This window comes from Drosophila suzukii, chromosome X, assembly GCF_043229965.1.
Source record: "Drosophila suzukii chromosome X, CBGP_Dsuzu_IsoJpt1.0, whole genome shotgun sequence".
NCBI lineage: Eukaryota > Metazoa > Arthropoda > Insecta > Diptera > Drosophilidae > Drosophila > Drosophila suzukii.
In genome coordinates this window covers 17,261,467-17,283,231 of record NC_092084.1, presented here as the reverse complement: position 1 = coordinate 17,283,231, position 21,765 = coordinate 17,261,467, and positions in this window count along the sequence as shown.

Below are 21,765 nucleotides of genomic sequence, written 5' to 3'. Positions count from 1 at the left end.
AAATTTAAAAAATACGTAAAAATTTGTAAAATGTAAGTTAAATATTTATGTATTTTTAGGGGAAATAAAAGTCACCACATATATTCAATAGTAATCTTTCACATTTTCTCTTTAGTGTTACAGGATAATGAAAACTGTTATACTTAAGCAAAGAGAATGGAAAAAAGAGAGTTACTTTCTCCCTTATTTACTTGCTCTCTTCCACTCTCTGCGGCTCTGTTATCCTTGCTCTCTTTCGCAAGAGTAATAGACTGTTATTTCAGCAGAGTCCTGCTGGGCATTACATAACTGCCGTGTGAAACTTGGCTAACATTCGCAGGATATGCGAAGGATAACCAATTATCGAGACCATTCCAAAACAATTGTTTTTTCCCAGCGGCAATAACTTCGCTTTCTGATTGAGTCAAAAATGAAAAAGAAAATCAAACATACCCTTAATTATCCTGCAATGGAAAAATACATGAAAATTGCCCGAAAGTGGGGTGAAAAACGAAACAACGAACCCATAAACTTGTTGAATCTGCCAGCAGATTTTCCTGCAGGCAAATTTCACTGGGAAATTCAATATCTTTACTTGGCTGTGCGTATGTGTGCGAGTGCTCGCCTTCCTGAGCGCCTAAAAAGCAGACATAATTAGTTTATGCCGAGATTTTTGCGTCTCTTATGGCGCGACACTTGGCAACGCCAACCGGAAGAAGGAGCCGGAGCAAGGACATCTCGTATGCCCCATCTAAATGCATTAAAGTTCGGGCAAAGTGCACCGTACGGCCTAGGGTCCTTTGACCTACTCTTATTATTAGACCAGAAAATTAGCCCCACAGGGAAAACTCATTTTGGATTTAGCAACAAAACACACCTTGGATAATACTCTTTTTATTTGGCTGTGAAGTAATTATTCTTACATTTACAAAGTCCTTTAAATATTCATAAATTAAGAGCACCACAACGGTATATTTTTCCCAAAACTAAACATTTATTTTTTAAATACATAAACTGAACTATAGATTATAAAAAAGGAAATGTAATTTTACATGTTATTCAAATAAAATCTAACAAGTAACAAAAGTAAATCATATACATCATACAAGTTGTAATAGTCTTATTACTTCCAAAGAATATCAGGAAAACTTGAAATGTTCATGATATCGTATATTATAAATTAAAAATATGTTATATTTATATTACACATCTCAATTAAATATTACTCAGCAAATTTACTTATGATTTTAATAAACCTAACGTACATTTTACCTCCTTCGATAGAAAAGTTCACGTGAAATAAAAAAAAATCATAGACAAGATAGAAGTTCTAATAACCTTATTCTGTCGGAAGAACATTAAGAAAAATTGTAATGTTCAATGGAATTTTTTTATTATTATAGTATAATTCTTTTAAGACCCCATTGCCTTAGGGATTTGCGTTGTTTATTTATCTACCGATGTTTTGGGGGCATCGCTTGAAATCGTTATCAAATGGCCGACTCTCTGTTGCTCCTCACATCCCCATTTTCTTTTGTGCCCCTCTCAAGACCTCGTTCTTTGTTTGTGTAGGTTGAAAAATCAAAATTTTACACTCGGCTACACATTTCCAAAGGCTACCGAAAGTTACGACTAGATGGCGGCAGAGGAACAGGGACTACTTAGGCCACACATGCAAAAGTGTATGTACACTGAGAACAAAAATGTATACCAATTTTGTAAGCAATGTGTGATTAACAAAGTTTTTCCTTTTGACATCTGCAAGTTTGTTGATTGTTTATAGCTAATTTATTACTTTACAATTTTTTACTACATCATTTATATACTGATAAATATTTTATCAGGTGTGCTTCAAATTCTCTAAAAAAAAAATGAAATCACCTAAAAAATGTATTCAAAAGTATAATCAACAAATATAGCAGACTTTTAAATTAAAAATGTGTTACATCACACACTAAAATTAAATATTTCGTTGCATAGCATTGTTTACTCAACATTTTATCAATGATACAACCTCTAAAAAATATTTAAAAAATTTCACCATATTTTCCCAGTGTATATGTTGGTATTTGGTTATGTTTTTGTGTCTGTGTGTCCTAAGTGCGTGTTTATGGCGCAATAAAACAGACCCTAACAGGCTCGCACACAAAGAGCAGGGATGGCGAATTTTAGAAGGGGTCGGGGGCGCAACCTGGGTGAGGGTGAAGGGGGGTTGCCATGGGTGGCACGGAAGGGGGTTGGTCTGGAAGCTGGAGGCTGCAGGCTGAAGCATAGACATAAAGCAATCGCGTTGACTGCTCTTGCTGTTGCATGTTGCCGGAGCCAAATGAAGCAGCCAAAGCGAAACCCAAAAAACCAAAAACTCAGACTCAGACCAAGGAACAGGAACACTGAAAAAAAATATGTACACATACGGGGGTCCCACACAATTAGCAAGGCCTTTGAAATCACTTTTAAACATTTTTTTGGTGTCTAAAAGTATGCAGTGAATAATGATAGACATCGTACTGAATGAATTCATTGTACTTTTGAGCTTAACATATATTTTTGCATACTTTTAGACACCTAAAACAACATTTACTTCTTAATGTTACAAAAATTGGTGCATTCAATAACGCCGAGTGAAATAACGCCCATTCGGATAATAATTTAAAAGGTGTGATATTTATTTCTTTAAAAATACAACATTAGGCCAATTGGGCACCAGTTTTAACCTTATAAAAAATACCTCTACCCAGTTTTAGAATTCGTTGTTTGGCTAGTTGATTTTTGGCAACACTATCAAATCTTTTCCAGTGCTTCCCAGCCAGACGAATTGCTGGCCAAAAAGAGCAGGCACAAAGGAGGGGAAGGCAGGAGAAAGCGGGAGAAAGAGGAGAAAGAGCCGGAGACAGTTGGGGAGAGACAGTCAGCCAGCATCTTTCCGCTTGTCTGCGGCGCATTTATGACTTTCCCACTGAGGCGCTTGGCTTGCATAGCCTGCATATAGGCGCACAGACATATGTCTTATCACAAACACACAGAGGCCCACACAGATACCCACACAGATGCTCACACAGATACTCACCGACACACAGGCACACCGACTCACACAGACACACTCTCACATGGCTTGCTGCTGCTGTCAAATGCCATACTAAACCGATAATCCAATCATAAGTTATAGTCAAATGAGTTTGCTCTTCAATAAATTTTCGCCTCTTTTTTCCCCTTGATGTCTTCTTCATGGCCAAAATGAGTTTGCCCCCCCCCCCCTTTTGGCTGGAGGCGTCCTTTTTGGAGTCCTGGCTGCTGTTGCCAAAAATACTTTGTCTCGAGGAGCATCATTTGAGACGCTTCCACACGAACGCAGAAACCAATTAGGGACTCCCGGTGCCGAGCAAAAAAGCCGGATCGGTCTTTCAGGTTACAGGTTACAGGTTACTGGTAACAGGTTACAGGTGAGTGCCCTGCCACTAATGGTTATTGGTCCTTGGAATGCCTTCTCGATCCAATCAACGTTTAGATTGGTCAAAAAGTAGCATCAGAAATGTGCCATTATCATTCAATTTACTAAATGTTTTATAAAGGTTACTTATTGGAGTTAATAAAGGTGTCGAAAAGTATGCAACAAAATGTTTTAAGCCCAAAAGTTATTTGTATTGCATTCTTTTAGACACATTTATAAAAAGACAAGCGTTCAAGACTTAAAAAAAAACAACATCTTTAAAATCCAAAACAAATACCTAAAAGGCTTGAATTTCTATGGCATACTTTTAGGCTTTTAATAATTTTCAATGGTTTAAAGATCTTAGTCTTTGTTTCCTTTTTTGAATTACATGACCCAGACTTGGGTTATATAATTTTTACCAGCTGATATTCAACTGAAAATGTACAATATAACAATCACCTGCTTGAGAGTCTCTAATGATCCTAAATGATGTCTAAGTCTTGGCCAATCGTGGCCAGGAATTTCTACATAATTCGCCATCTTTTCAACCTGGCCCCTTTGTCCGAGTGCCTGGATTTTTATTGAAAAAGGGCAATAAGCCCATGGTCAGGGAAATATCCTGCCGTACAGGACGGGCATATGCCGCGAATTGTTGCCTTTGTCATTGCCATTCACAAAGATGTCCTTGCCCCCTCATATCCCAGATTTCCTCCGGATTTCTACCCCCTCCCCATCCCATTTTTCCTATTTCTTGCTTTCAGGGACTGCTGTTGCTGCGCTACGTCGTTGGCTTTTATGCGTATGTGTAACAACTATTAGAAAGGAGTAGCAAGCAGAATGGAACAGGAGCAACAGGAGGACCTTTCTGCCATGCGAATCGCCCCCAAACTGCTCGTTCTGCGCCTCGCGCGTTCCTTCTCCCATTCTTGGGTTCCTTCTGAAACATTTTTGGCCTCGCCCTCTAATGCACTGGAAAAAGGTTTTAGTTTAAAGAAAAAAACTGCATTTTAATTAATAAAGTCGCATGCTTTTAGCATAACTAAGATAAATATATGGCATTTTAAAGTATTTTGAAATAAAATCGATAAATATTAATTAGTAAATACATGCGCCTAAATGTATGCTGTAGTAAAAATAGAAATGGTCGTAATCTGTAAATATTTTTCAATATTTTTAGAGACCCCTATAAAAGAGTCACTTTAAAATCCTAAAGATTTCTGTAACATCCTCAAAACTTTGTACTTTATCAAACATCAAACCAAACATCACCTCTGAAAAAATCAGAAATCTAATAAAGCATGGTAGTCTAAAATGAGTCATTTTAAATAACGCATTCTAGAACACATTCCTAAGTATATTTTAAAAAGCTAAAGCTTGTAACATGTTATAATTATTTTATTGTTGACCAACAAGTTTAAAGTGTTGTGCCTTTCACTTCACATTTAAAAAATGGTGTCTAAAAGTATGCAACACTATTAGTTACTGAGATAATTCTTTACAAAAATGTTGTGGCCTACTTTTAGATGCCTTTTTTAAATTATTTTAAGTCGCCAGAAATACCTTCTTTTTCACTGTGTGGCAAACGTTTATGATGTCCTGCAATTGTCCCTTTTCGCATGTGGTATGTGCATGTATGTGGGCTCGTATGTGCGTGTCCTGTTCTTTTGTTACAACGATTTTTGCGCAATTTCTTTTGTGCTTTGTGCAGCCGCCGCCGACGCTTCCATTTCCCATTGCCGCTGTCATAACTGTCGCTCCACAGCAGCAACACCAACAGCAACAGCAGCAACAGCTACGGCAGCAACATTGCTGCTGAGCACATGCAATTAGTGCCAAATGTTTCCATATTTTTGCGAAATCGGGGGAGCAGGTAGTGTAGCAATGCTGACCACAGCATTCAACAGCAGCAGCAGCAGCACAGCAGCACAGCAGCAACAGCAGCAACAGCAGCAACAGCAGCAACAGCAACAGCAACAGCAGCAGTAGCAGCTAGAGCAGCAGCAACATTGGCCAAAGGAGCAGTCAGTGGACCAAACATCACCAGGGCGATACGATGGGATGGACAAAAATTCTGGGCAGAGTGGCTGGACGGAAGGACCGACAAAAAATGAGCAACATTTTCCCCGTTTCATTGTTGCCACTGCCACACTCACTCACACACGCACATAGGTTACACTCGTAAAAAGGGCAGGGTGAATGGGAGCAATTATCGGGGGAAGGAACACGATATGTGTATGCTCTGAAAATGCCATAGGTTCTAAGGTTCTTCAAATCACTCATAAAGGTGTCTAAAAGTATGCTTCAAAATATACTTTAAGTTCAATTGTATCTTTAAAACTTTGTTTGAGGAGCAACTCCTTATTTTGGAGCTACAAAAAGTAGTTTTTCCCCCAAACACTTATTTCAGAATCAAAATAGAATAAATTAAAAATTAAGCTTAAGCTTTTTAATAAATTAAAAATCTCAGAAATCTCTCATAATCTCTAAAAAAGGTGTCATAAGTATACTGCAATATATTTCAAAAGTTCTTAGGATTAATGCTTGCAACTGATATCCTGTATTTCTCAATATATATTTTAGAATGCTCTAGAATTCTGTGGCACGTAACTAAAATTTAAGTTTTATGTTTTTTTTTTATTATTTTTGGGTGCATGGATACTGAGCGTTATTTTTGACGGCAAGAATATAGGCATAGGTACCAATTTCATAGGATAAATCCAATATCCGGTATTTCTTAGAACATATTTGCAGCCTCTCTAGAATTCTGTAGCACATTACAAATTTAGTATGTAATGTTTTTGGTTTTTAGTATTTTTCGGTACATGAATACTGAGTCTTTTTTTCGATGGGTGAAAAATCGGTATGTGACAAAGTTTTTAGGATTAAAGTTAAAGACCGCTATCCTGCAATTTTCGGAGTATATTTTAAATCTCTCGAAAGATCTTCTGCAAATAAAAAATTATAGATGTAAAGTTTTTAGTACTTTTTCAGTATTTTTGTTTGCATGGATACTTAGCCTTTTTTCCGACGGTTAAGAAAATCGGTATGTGATATTTTCTGAGAGGGTATTTGGGGAAGTCAAAATATTCAATGCCTTGCCGGCCATGTCCGGCCGGAGAGGGCAAAGTGGAAGGAGTGGCAGGATGGCAGGGTGGCAGGATGGCAAGGAGTGGCGGGATCCGGACGGAGCGTGGTCGAAGTGCCCGGCTGGCTGTGTAAACGGCCGTAACATTTCGCCCCCCAACTACCCCTGGCTCCTCGCTTCTTTCTACTCCTTTTGTTGCTGCCACTCGTTGTGACCCCGACCCCTTCCGCCCACGCCTCTGCCAGTTTGTGTGTATGTATGTATGGTTAATTATACATTTTGCATATGTATTCTGCCCAAGCGGAATTCTGTCGTGTGCCCCACACGAGTATGTATATGCACACACACATGTATGTGTGCGTGTGTATTGTTGTGCACATATCCGATTTCGCAACGCCCCGCCACGCCACGCCCATTCGCCAACCGCCCCCTGCTCCTGACCTTTGTTAACAATATGCGTTCGAACATTTTTTGGACTCTCTTCGCGCCCCATTGTCATCTGCATGTTGAACAGCACTTAAGGTCAAAATAATATGAGCGAAAATAAAATATATCACTATAGCTTTAAGAACAACTTTAAAGATACTTAAAAGTATGAATTAAAAATAAAAATGTTGTCTTTCGAGCTGAATACATCAATCTTATGGATTCTTAATATATTGTTTCATACTTTTGGGCACCTTTCTAAATGATTTCATTAAAAATAATAATAGATGTAATTATAAATACATATTAGTTTCAATTAAAATGAGTAAGATTTCTTCTTTAAAAATAAAAACTTATTTGACGGAGTAAAACAACATAATGTAAAAATAAAGTAAGGAATTTTACAAAATTCGCATATATTTCGCTATTATTTTGACCACAACTGTTAGAATGATGGGATCCGGTCCCCGAACTCCCTCTTAATATTTTGCATCTATTTTTAGGCTGGCGGAAGTGCGCGTTACGCTCGTCCTATAAATTGAATGGGGAGTGTGGGAGTTACTGGGCGGGGTAACGCCAAGATAACCGAAATGTGAACAATCATGTGTCAAATTGTTAAAGGTTTTCAAGCGACCAAGATCATTGTCCCGCACATGGTCTATATATTTTTTATGGGTACGGCTTAATGGCGACTTATGCGAATCCTTTTTTATGCCAGTCACACTGGGCGGGACATAAAAACTGTTCTCCAATCCGACTTATCGTCCGAAAAAAAGTAGAATTTAAATTAAAATAGCAAAGAAGCCAAAAATTGCAGAGAAGAAATCCATATTTCAATGGACTATCGAAAAGACTTCAATGAAAATTATTTTAATATGATTTATTACAATGGATAGGTATATTATGAAACACTATTATAATTTGACATACATATAAAAACAATTCGAACCTCAAGTTTTGCTATAATAATAAATGTGTTCGTATATGTAACATTTTTACTTTAACATTCTATATAATTAAGAATTAACTATAATAGCTAATCATTTGCCATTAATTACAATCTTTTCATTGAGTCACTCGTGTAGAATTTGTAATTTAATCATTTTGCAGTGGCCAACGCTCTGGCATCATTTTTCTCACATATCTCAGGATAAAATAGGACAGACGTGGCTCCAAGTTTATTATTGTCCTTTGTTTCTGGGATCGCAAGTCATTATTTATGATGCCTGGCATTCCATCAATTTGTTTGTTTTGTCACGCTCTGGTGTGTTGGCTTATTAGGCGGCCATTGCATCAGCATCACCCCATCCCAAGGCCCTTTCCATTACCATTCCAATTCCCATTCCCCATACCCAAGGCACATCCTCAACCTCATCCCCCCATCCTCATCCTCATCCTTATAGAGGGGTGGATGCACACCCATTCCTGCAATGCGCCCTCGTTGCAGCGATTTTCAACGTTTAGTCTGTTGCATCATTTATCATGTGAAATGCGCCAGACACAACAGCAACATCTAGAGGAGGAGGAGGAGCAGCCCCAGGAGCTGGAGCAGCCGATCGGGGTAGCCACCTCCATTGCCTTCTCCTCCAGCGCCAGTTCCAGTCCCATCCCCATCCCCATCTCCCCGCCCACATTCCGTTCCTGTTTCTCCTGCAGGAGCTCTCGGAACGGCGCCAGCTGCACTTCCATTGCACTCGTCCGTCTGCAGGCCATGGTCAAAAGCAGATCCAAGGACCAGGACCCCGGACCTCGAACCCCCCGGACCCCGGCCAAAGCCATAAAAACAAGTGCAAATGCAATTTGAAAACAAGAAAGAACTTTATGTTCCACATTGAGACTTTCGGATACCCGCTAACCCAGTTTTGTGGAAATTGCTGCAAGTAATGGCCAATTCAAATAAATTAAGTAGTCTAAATATTTCAAACAATCATTTGGATGGGCAAAATAAAGCCACAAAATATATTCACCAAGGGTCCGGAACATACTAATGCGTTTGGTATTTTTAGCCACCTAAGAAGTAGAAGTCATATTACGGATTAAAGAAAATATATACATAAATAAAAAAAGCTTAAAAACACTTTTGGTCTCAAACTAATTACTACTTAAATATATAAAAAACGTTTTAAAATATTTTTACCGGATATTTAGCCGATTTCTCAATGTCAGGTTAACTTTTGCTGTTTTGGAAAACCAGTCTCTTAATATTATACTTTGAAACTAATTGGTCCTTATTTGGGTTTATAAATCCGAATTACCCGTGTGATATCGTGTGATAACAGACTACGTAAAGATTTTTCCTTCCTTAAATTAACATCACATTGAGAAAACAAATATATTTTTCTAACAATCTAACTTCGTGTTAACTTTATCCGACAGATAACTAGAACCTTAACACAAAATTGAGAAATCGGGCCAAAAGTTTATAAAATCGCTATTTATAATGAATACACATCTTAAATTATAACTTTAAAAAATGCATTGCTATAACCTTAAGATGTAATCTGTGCTGTTGGAATTTCTCAAATACGCAATATAGCAAACCGATCGCAAGCATATCCACCTGACACCTGCTTTATCTAGAATGCAATACACAATATACCCACTGCAGGGGTAACACAGTAAGCCTTGGATGAGTGGGGGTGCAGACTGGCAAACGGTATTTGGTAATTAATAGGCCATATAATGATAAACGATACGAGTGTGTGCGCCCATATCGGAACTCACTCCGAGATTCCAGATTCCATGATTTAAATATGGCGCATGAAATGCAATAAACAAATAAATTAATTGAGCCCAGCCCCGGGTAGGTGGGGCGAGTTCGGATGCCACCTAATAGAAAGAAATATGAAGTGATAGAAATGCCTTTCCACCCCGTCGACGACCTTTCCCGTTAGTGGGCCACCCGCATGCATTGAACTAGGAAAATTTAATTGAACTGCCCGCAAATGCAATGACCGCAGGGGCGTAGAGCCGGCACTATTAGCAGGGGATTAGGGGGTTTTTCCAGAGGTCCCGGCTCGGGCTCGTCGGCATTGGGGGGTGGTTGGATATGGGATGCATTGGAGGCGCTTTTTATGGCATATACGTATGGTAGATGCACGACTGTGCGGCGGCTCATGGATATTTTCAACTGCAGCTGTTGCGAAAATATTTATTTGTATTTCGTTTCATGTTGTCCGGTACGGTACGTGCCATGTGTGCAAGTCAAATCTACGGATACAGATACAGATACAGATATAATACGTGTATAATACAGCCACTGGCAATGGTACAGATAGAGCTACAGCTACGGACACACAGATACGGCCACAAAGGGTAAGAGATAAATAAATCATTAGAAAATAAATAAAGCTGGCAAATAAAATGAAAACAGCCATTGAAGCTGTCGATTTCCATTCTCCTTTGATCCCGTGTATTGACTCCTCCTCTGCAGCCGTCTCTTTCCCCTTTCCGTTCACCTGTCTCTTTCCTTGCTGCAGAATCTCAATCAGATAATTATTTCCCATTTGCATTAATGCAGCAATTGTCTGCGACTTTTGCCAATATCTCTTTGAGTGCACAACTGGTCAGGTTATCGTTATCGAAGATTAATCAGAACCCTGCATTTGTCTAATGAAATGAGTTGCGCCTCGCACATAAATAATTATCAAATAGGCTTCTGCAAAACTTACCAATGCTAAGCCATTAAGCTTTAAGCTTTTAGTCAAAATCGTTTTGGCAATTTCAGTTGGCTACTTTTTGAAGCAAATGGTTAACCGATGTCGATGAGGAAATAGAGTTGTCAACTTTATTTTAATTTTTTTAATATTTCATAATATTTTACTGAATTTAAAACTTAAAAGTCGGATTAGAGAAAGTGTTTTGTAATAATATTTTATATTTTTTCTAAAGGCAGGTTTATTTTTGGTTTTAAATGCACTTTCCAAAACCATTAAAAGGTATCGATGACATATCGCATATCCCTCTATTTTGTACTGAACTATGTATTATCAAATTAAGAATTTATAAGTCAAGCTGGAGTCTTTTCAATCGTAGTTTAGTCGGTTAGGTAGTTTAACATCGGTTATTTTTGCGATTCAGATTTTGGTCAAAAATAGTAATTTTTTAGTGGGTTTTCAGTCGTTGTTTAGCCAAATCAAGGCGCACATCTAAAAGAAAGACTGTTTTGAGCAGCTTGCTAAAAATGCTGTCGATTCCTATCATTTTGAGGAACATTTATTTTTGGACCCATTTTCTCAATTTTTCTAAGGGGGTACATCGGTTATTATTGGGATTCAGATTTTGGTCAAAAATAGTCATTTTTTAGTGGTTTTTCAGTCGTAGTTTAGCCAAATCAAGGCGCACATCTAAAAGAAAGACTGTTTTGAGCAGCTTGCTAAAAATGCTATCGATTCCTATCACTTCGAGGAACATTTATTTTTGGACCCATTTTCTCAATTTTTCTAAGGGGGTACATCGGTTATTTTTGCGATTCAGATTTTGGTCAAAAATAGTCATTTTTTAGTGGTTTTTCAGTCGTAGTTTAGCCAAATCAAGGCGCACATCTAAAAGAAAGACTGTTTTGAGCAGCTTGCTAAAAATGCTATCGATTCCTATCACTTCGAGGAACATTTATTTTTGGACCCATTTTCTCAATTTTTCTAAGGGGGTACATCGGTTATTTTTGCGATTCAGATTTTGGTCAAAAATAGTCATTTTTTAGTGGTTTTTCAGTCGTAGTTCAGCCAAATCAAGGCGCACATCTAAAAGGAAGACTGTTTTGAGCAGCTTGCTAAAAATGCTATCGATTCCTATCACTTCGAGGAACATTTATTTTTTGACCCATTTTCTCATTTTTTCTAAGGTGGTACATCGGTTATTTTTGCGATTCAGATTTTGGTCAAAAATAGTCATTTTTTAGTGGTTTTTCAGTCGTAGTTTAGCCAAATCAAGGCGCACATCTAAAAGAAAGACTGTTTTGAGCAGCTTGCTAAAAATGCTGTCGATTCCTATCATTTTGAGGAACATTTATTTTTTGACCCATTTTCTCATTTTTTCTACGGGGGTACATCGGTTATTTTTGCGATTCAGATTTTGGTCAAAAATAGTAATTTTTTAGTGGTTTTTCAGTCGTAGTTTAGCCAAATCAAGGCGCACATCTAAAAGAAAGACTGTTTTGAGCAGCTTGCTAAAAATGCTATCGATTCCTATCACTTCGAGGAACATTTATTTTTGGACCCATTTTCTCATTTTTTTCTACGGTGGTACATCGGTTATTTTTGCGATTCAGATTTTGGTCAAAAATAGTCATTTTTTAGTGGTTTTTCAGTCGTAGTTTAGCCAAATCAAGGCGCACATCTAAAAGAAAGACTGTTTTGAGCAGCTTGCTAAAAATGCTGTCGATTCCTATCATTTTGAGGAACATTTATTTTTTGACCCATTTTCTCATTTTTTTCTACGGTGGTACATCGGTTATTTTTGCGATTCAGATTTTGGTCAAAAATAGTCATTTTTTAGTGGTTTTTCAGTCGTAGTTTAGCCAAATCAAGGCGCACATCTAAAAGAAAGACTGTTTTGAGCAGCTTGCTAAAAATGCTGTCGATTCCTATCATTTTGAGGAACATTTATTTTTTGACCCATTTTCTCATTTTTTCTACGGGGGTACAGGTTATTTTTGGGATTCAGATTTTGGTCAAAAATAGTCATTTTTTAATGGTTTTTCAATCGTAGTTCAGCCAAATCAAGGCGCACATCTAAAAGGAAGACTGTTTTGAGCAGCTTGCTAAAAATGCTATCGATTCCTATCACTTCGAGGAACATTTATTTTTGGACCCATTTTCTCATTTTTTCTAAGGGGGTACATCGGTTATTTTTGGGATTCAGATTTTGGTCAAAAATAGTCATTTTTTAGTGGTTTTTCAGTCGTAGTTCAGCCAAATCAAGGCGCACATCTAAAAGGAAGACTGTTTTGAGCAGCTTGCTAAAAATGCTATCGATTCCTATCACTTCGAGGAACATTTATTTTTTGACCCATTTTCTCATTTTTTCTACGGGGGTACAGGTTACTTTTGGGATTCAGATTTTGGTCAAAAATAGTCATTTTTTAGTGGTTTTTCAGTCGTAGTTCAGCCAAATCAAGGCGCACATCTAAAAGGAAGACTGTTTTGAGCAGCTTGCTAAAAATGCTATCGATTCCTATCACTTCGAGGAACATTTATTTTTTGACCCATTTTCTCATTTTTTCTACGGGGGTACAGGTTATTTTTGGGATTCAGATTTTGGTCAAAAATAGTCATTTTTTAGTGGTTTTTCAGTCGTAGTTCAGCCAAATCAAGGCGCACATCTAAAAGGAAGACTGTTTTGAGCAGCTTGCTAAAAATGCTATCGATTCCTATCACTTCGAGGAACATTTATTTTTTAACCCATTTTCTCATTTTTTCTACGGTGGTACATCGGTTATTTTTGCGATTCAGATTTTGGTCAAAAATAGTCATTTTTTAGTGGTTTTTCAGTCGTAGTTTAGCCAAATCAAGGCGCACATCTAAAAGAAAGACTGTTTTGAGCAGCTTGCTAAAAATGCTATCGATTCCTATCACTTCGAGGAACATTTATTTTTGGACCCATTTTCTCATTTTTTCTAAGGGGGTACATCGGTTATTTTTGCGATTCAGATTTTGGTCAAAAATAGTAATTTTTTAGTGGTTTTTCAGTCGTTGTTTAGCCAAATCAAGGCGCACATCTAAAAGAAAGACTGTTTTGAGCAGCTTGCTAAAAATGCTGTCGATTCCTATCATTTTGAGGAACATTTATTTTTTGACCCATTTTCTCATTTTTTCTAAGGGGGTACATCGGTTATTTTTGGGATTCAGATTTTGGTCAAAAATAGTAATTTTTTAGTGGGTTTTCAGTCGTTGTTTAGCCAAATCAAGGCGCACATCTAAAAGAAAGACTGTTTTGAGCAGCTTGCTAAAAATGCTGTCGATTCCTATCATTTTGAGGAACATTTATTTTTTGACCCATTTTCTCATTTTTTCTACGGTGGTACATCGGTTATTTTTGCGATTCAGATTTTGGTCCAAAATAGTCATTTTTTAGTGGTTTTTCAGTCGTAGTTTAGCCAAATCAAGGAGCACATCTAAAAGAAAGACTGTTTTGAGCAGCTTGCTAAAAATGCTATCGATTCCTATCATTATGAGGAACATTTATTTTTTGACCCATTTTCTCATTTTTTAAGGGGGTAGATCGGTTATTTTTGCGATTCAGATTTTGGTCAAAAATAGTAATTTTTTAGTGGTTTTTCAATCGTAGTTTAGCCAAATCAAGGCGCACATCTAAAAGAACGACTGTTTTGAGCAGCTTGCTAAAAATGCTATCGATTCCTATCATTATGAGGAACATTTATTTTTTGACCCATTTTCTCATTTTCTCTAAGGGGGTTATTTTTACAAAAAAAGGGCAAAATAAAAAATTTCCTAGCTTGAATGTCAATGAATTTAAAATTAAACTACGAGTTATGACATTCCTCAATCTGATCTTTACTTGCATTATGGCAGTTAAAACACTGAGAATTTAGGGCAGAAAATAAGGATTTGGACTGGCAACATCATATAGCTGTCATGGGAACTATAGAAATATTTATATACAAACGTTCCAATATTCGTATTATTATAAGTGCTTGATATGGTTAAGGCAGCAAGGGTATATAAAGTATATTTAACCGAGGCTAGCTTCTTTTCTTGGTTTCATTAATTCTAAAAGTCAAGTTAATGTTTAGTTTTAAGCTTGCTTTCTGAAACCATTAAAAGGTATCGGTGACATATCGCAGAAGTGTTTCCCTCTACTTTGTAATGAACTATTAGTTCTCCAATTTCCCCTCGACTTTTCGCTCTCGTTAACCCGCACAGCTGCATATAATGGCCATACCCTAACCCCTTGCTTTCACTATCCCAGATGATTCCTCGAACCCCCGATGAGATTTCCTTAGTCATCACACTCGCAGTTTTACGATGCATTCCCCCAGCCATCACTTCGTCATTGTTGGCTGTGTCGTAAAGGCAATTTTAATTGGAATTATGATTAAATATAAACGAAAAATAATGTCAACTTTTCAACTCGCTTAATAGTGGCCCATATAAACAATCATGCTAGCACATGAACACACACACACAAGCCAACTCTGATGCGGTCTAAGCCAATTTTTATGAGCTCCAAGCTGAAAACCAAAGCGAAAGCCAAAACCAAAGCCAATTCCGATCCCCAAAAAGGCCAAGAAGGCGATTCAATGTGCTTACCAAATGTTGCTGTAAGCAGGCACTGAGAGAAACGGGAGGAAGCTCATTTCATTCGGAGAAATGGTACATAAAATAGAAAAATCATTTGCAAGGATATAAGCTTCCCATAAAATGATTTTAGGTATTTATATCATAATTAAATATGATTTTGCATTAAGAATTCCTTCCTTATAATATATATGTAGCAAATATAATATTATATCTTGTATACTTGTAGATGTTTGCCCAAAAATTAAGAGGATACGACTTTTACAGATATTTTATAGATATATTAATTTATAGATATATTTAATATCTAATTTTTCTTGGAAAAATGTTCTTAAAAGACTTCAAATTGATATTGTCTTACATATAATAAATCATTTTATTTATTTAGATTATTTTAGGCTTGTTTATATCACATATATTTTTTTCCATTTATCATTTTCTCTATCATTTTCTTGCAGTGCACAAGGGAGACCATCGTGGATGGTGGTAGTATAAGGATTTTATGGAGTTTATGATCTGGCCGCACATAAAGCCCTATTCCATGTGTGCGTCTGTGTGGGTGAGTGTGGCCTTAATGTATGCTTTTAATTAATAAGTGTGCGTCTGTTTATTGTTGCATCCCCCTATATCCCTATATCCCTATATACATCCCCCAGCCCCCCTCCCCACCCTTTTTCACAGTCTGGCAGAACAGTTTTAGAGCAAACATGGCCAGCTATAAATGTGCGATGCCCGCGTCTGTCAATAAGCCCATCAAGTGCTTTCTGTAAATTAATTTCATGCTCATCACGGATGTTGTTATTGGCTTTTAATGCGTCCTTGGGTGCCTGTACTTCCATACCCCCACCCCACCCACTCGCCACTCAATTTTCGAGCCATATGCGCCCCATAATGACGTCATCGAACGGAGGATAAATGCAAGAAAATTGTGTACTTACAACTGGCTTATGGAGTAGAGGGTTACGACCGCAGAAACCTATCCAAAACCCTTTTAACTTTATGTGCAATGCGTTGAACTAAATAAGAGTTGGGAGTAAGGAATTATACATGTTCTTAAATATAATTTGATCTATTAAGTACCTAGAGTCTAAGGCTAATAGACATTTTATGAGTTAGTTAAAAAAAATATTTTTACATTTGCTTATCAAATATTTTATAAAAAACAAGAGCTTTCTACAAGCAAATAAAAAAGTGTACGTTTCTGAAAATAGTCCATTTTCCTATAGTGCCTTACTACATATGTATTTAAAAAAAATTGAGAATCACTTTAAACAAACAAGTATTATTAATATATTCTCATTTTACACCATATTTTTAATATTCTAATGAAAAATAATGAAGTTTAAAAATTTTGTAATACCGATAGACAATAATACTATGGTTTCCACTTAATTCCAATTTTTTTAGATCATTTTTATTAACCAATAACCCAATTTTTGGTTAAGTTTTCTTTATTTTATAAGACAGGATTTTTCCACCCCAACATTCTAGTTTTTTCCGCCTTAATGTATTTAACTTTCCGACGATTTCTTAAGAACTTCGGTTTCCGATTTATTACCATTTTAGTTTTTGGGGAAAGAGTAGCAGGCTTTGCTCGTTGCCACCGCTGTCTGATAATGATGATGATGCATCATTAGGTTGACTAATTTTAATTACGCCGGCGCCTAAATTGCTGCTATCATTTTTAATAATATGCCGTGTCTGTGTCGCTTTCTCTGTCTTTGTTTCTCACTCTCCTGCCGTCCCTTTCTGTCTATCAAGCGCCCTCTCTTTCTGCCTCCCTGTCTGTCTTCCCGTCTGTCCTTAGTTAGTGTTAACTTTTGCAAGCGGCAGCTGTTGCGAGCATCTTCCCTGTCCTCGTCCTTTTCTACTTTTTGATACCCTTTCTGGGGGTCTTGAGATTATGGAACCATTAAAAATTGGGAGCTTTGCACAATACAAATTCATACCTTTTTTGTTATATTAATTAAGTTTTTAAAACTAAATGCTTTTTAGTAGTTTTACAATTTTAGAAAATTAACAATGGGGTCATATTGCTAAAATTTATAACACTTTCTTAAGGGCTTTTGGGTATCAAGACACATAGCTCAAGATGATCATAACTTAGATGTTTTTAAACATAGTGATATGAAACTGAAACTTCAAATAGTCGAAACTAAGGTGTTTTTAAAGATAATGATATGAAACTTGGAAAAGTTGTGTATATTAGGGTTATTAAAGATTCAACCAAGTTTAATAAGAATCTAATAAAGCTTCTTAGTAGTTTTATAATTTGAAAAATTAACAATAAGGTCATATTTGTACAATTTTTAACGCTTTCTTAGTAATATAATGTGGTTTTGGATATTATTTCTCAAGGGCTTTTAGGATTCATGGCAAATAGCGCAAGATAACCATAAATCGAAACTAAGTTGTTTTTAATGATAATGATATGAAACCTGGAAAAGTGGTGTATATTAGGGTTACTAAAGATTCCACCAAGTTTGATAAAAATCTAACCAAATTCTAAAGGAGAAATTAGTCTGTGAGGGTGATCAAAACTTCGGCTCCCAACTACTTGCTCCATCTCCCGGCCGACCAAACGACTTTTGGCCTGTCTTGATGCCTGCACGGCTTCGTCTGCCTTTTATGGGGCAAAGGGGTGGGGTATTTAAGGGGGGTGCTTCCAGGGTGATGCCGGAAGGGGGTGTTCGGGGGTGTTGCACAAAGCCAACAAATTATGCACTTACACACACACACACACACACACACGGGGGCAGACAACTGCGTCGCTATTTGAGTTATGTACGAGTATGTGCAAAGGAGTCGGCCGCCCCCCTTTGCAACGCCCCTGCACCACTTGAGCTGTACTCTTTTTTTCGTCCTTCGAGGACTCGGCACTTGCAACTTGCGCCTCTGTGCCAGGACTCTGTCCTTTCGGCCCGCCTGACATCTTCTTACTCCATTTGGGCGCGCTGTCGTGTTAATTTAGCGCGAAATATTTGACAAGATGACGCGATGCCACAGCCCCTGCGCCCATTTGCACCCCTGACGATGCACAGGAAAAAAATATTACATGTTTCATAAAAATTACTCCTCGACTTCAAAGATATTTTGGAAATTTATTGCTTACAATGTTACCATAAGTTTATAAATAGTTTATGATACTAAGACATTAAATTAGTTTACCCTTTTGGAGCCCTAAATAAATATATCATTTATTTCACATAAACTACTTCATTACTTCCGAATTTTACCAAATATTTACAAATAATTTTAAAATTAAATTAGTTTACCTTTTAAGAACCAAATAAAAAAATAAATATTCTATAAAAATTACTCTTTTACTTCAGAGATATTTTACTGCTTACATTTTTACCAAAGGTTTCGAAATAGGTTTTGATTTTAAATCCTTAGAGTGACTTAGATTTTGGATATCCTATTAAAGAAAGAAAGTTATGAAAGAAAGTTTTGCTTGCTAAAATTTGTTTAGTAATTTGACAAACCCTAAACATTTTAAATATATTTATAAGATTGGTAATAATAAAATAAAGAGAACCACAACCCGTCTTCTTGAATTGATTGGTATTGGTAGTAACAGGTACATTATTTCACTTAAAACTCATATTATTGTGTTGCATCATATAAATCCAAGTGATTTTATATTTTTCGTCAATTAATGGGTGTGCTGTCTAATTTTTTCGGGTGCATGCCAGGACAGGCACTCTTGTCGGCGGGAGTAACGATCGAACTTCAGTCTCAGTCGCTGTCTGTGCAACAGACACTCATATCGATTTATAAGATGCCACACACTCCTGACATTCGATAGTGACTCCACTGTCGTGTCCTGATGTCCTGATGTCTTGATGTCCCAGTGTCCCGATGTCCTGACGTCATCCGTTCCCCAAAAGTCCTGGAGCTGCTGTGATTGAGCTGCGCGGTCGCTTTAAGTGATTTGCTCTCCAGCTAATTCGCAGACAATCCAAACTAAAAGCCGCAAGTGACTTTTGACAGCTTGAATGGGGACACCACTCGAAATCGACGGGGGGATTCGGAACTACAAGGGATCGGTTTAAAGGGTAGATCAACAAAACATTTAAAAACAATTTTTTTTTTTTTTAATCCATCAATAATACTTTTACCCAAATATGCTTATCTAAAAACCATGCATCAGCAAGGTACAATGAAAAAGATAATAATATAATATAAACAATAATTGCACAATTTATTATTCCACATTTTAAACTTTAAATTGTACAATCCACTCATATATTCGTATTATAATCACGATTGGGCACAATTAAAATGATTTATTTGAAATGACAGTGCCATTTGGGTAAAATGAACTCATCGCACTGACTTGGATTTCACACCCAGCTAAAAGTTTTGAAACCAATACGTTGATTCAATTATCTATGGCATGGCCACAACAATCGGGTAATTTATCGAATGAACTGCAGCAGGGCGAGAAAAGAGCGAAAAGCATTCGCACACTACTCACAGCCTAAATCAGCCGCATAATCAGCGCTATCACCATCATCGGCACTATCATTATCATCATTGTTCCTTGTCGCGTCGATGGGGATCGAAGGTTGTCGGTTTCATGCGGCTTACAAGGGGGGTTTTCCAGGGGGCTCACATGGGGGTTCTCGAGGGGTTAAGGGGGCAGAAAGTAGGGAGCCAGCGACAGACAGAGTCATTTATAAAATTTCCACCAGAACGTGTTAAATGGCGTCAATATTAAAAGTTCAAATATGACGCTGACGATGACGACGCCCGGAAAATGGGCAAGGGAAAATGGTTATCGGGGCAGGGGAAAATCGTAGGACGGGCAGGCAGACGTACATAGACGGCAAACGAATCAACAAACGTTGGAGCTATTATCGTTGTCGCAACATCACACAGATACAGATATAACCTACATACATATATGTGCAAAGAGGCGTTCGCGGGATATTACTAGGGGGCGTTACATCATATAAAGCTTAAGAGGTCCCGTCCAAAAAATATCTAGATATGTCAATGAGGCGGAGCAATTCTTTAAGAACTGTATTTTAGAAATTAAAAAAAAAAAATGTTTTTTAAAAGTCCTTTACTTTATGGAATCTTACTAGGTATTCCGTTTTAAACATAGGTATTTCTTTTTTTTATAGTATGATTAAAAGACTTTTTACGAATATTACGAAAATATTATTAACCCTTGTTAAATAATAAAATAAATTACTAATATAATCGGTAAGTTATTGTAATGGTTGCCAATGATCTTTTTTATAGGTACTATGTGGTTTTTGGGTTAGGGATAACCAATCCCCCTCTGAGGACTGCCACTGCTCACACATATGGTCCTTGTTGCTATTGCTTTTGCTGCTGCTGCTGCTCATCATCATCTTTTGGCGTTAGCAAGTGCTTGGCGGCAACTTCTAATGGCGGCATTATGCGACCCCCTGAAACCCCCAACCTTCTCACACTGTGACCTCCTCCCCCTTTAGGCACCCCCCCTTCCCTTGCTGCCCATGGATGTGTGTGCGCCCTGCGCAAAATGAAAATGAAACTGTTGCAAAATCCCATAAAACGGCCAAAAAGCTTTTGTAAATGACGCCAACAGCTGTCGATGGAAAAGCAGACAACGTCGCCGTCCGCCCAATTTGCCAAAGCACCCACCCACTCAGCCCCCAGCCCCTAAACACCAACCCCCAGCCCCTAGCCCCCCTCGGAAACACCCCGCGTTGTACCGCCACTGACATCTATGTGTGTGTACACTGGAAGAAATATTTTGCAGAAAGCTGCTAGTTTACGCTTTAAATTTCAAACTAAACTATCCTTAAACAATATTCTAATAAATATACCAAATTAACAATGGATTTTTTGATAAATGAAAAGTATAACATTTCAATCAATTTTTGCTTTCGAATATTTTTAAAAATTTGTTGAGCTACCTTAAAAACATAGCAATTTTTCTTGTAGTACTAGAACAAATAAAAATTCTTTACAACTAGAGTAAATAAAAATCTAAATAAGTTAGGGTCTTTGACACTCGCTAAATTTTTGACTAACCGATGGGTTTTTGTTTAAAACTAGAAGTCTAGACATAATAGTACCTACATTTTTTTTTAATTGGCAAGTTATCTTGCATTTTTAAAACAAATCCAGTTTGTAAGTCAAGTTCTTTAGGGTCTGAGTTTGACAGATGCGGGTTGTCTATAAAATAATTATAGACTTTAATTTAAAATCCCTTTCCTTTCTTCCAGTGTACATTTGTGTGTTAGAAGGGATGGATGGCGCTGCAAGTGGGGAATCGTGAAGGTTTTGGCGCGTTTTAATAAAGCGACAATGACATTTTATGAATTTTCCACTTTGTTCTCGGCCCACGCCCACAATCGCCTACCACCGCCCCCAAAAGCCCCCTTCTTCGCCCCCGTTTACCCGCCCCTTTGTGCTGTTTTCATTATTTGTTTGTTTGCCGAGAACCACAGACTGGCGGCCTGTAGGACTCCAGGACTCCAAGACCAGGACTTTCCAAACTCCAAATGAATTGGCATTGTCTGTGTGTTCGACGCTTGTTTGTGTGAGTGTGTGTTTTGAGGGGGTTTTGGGGTGTATTTGGGGGC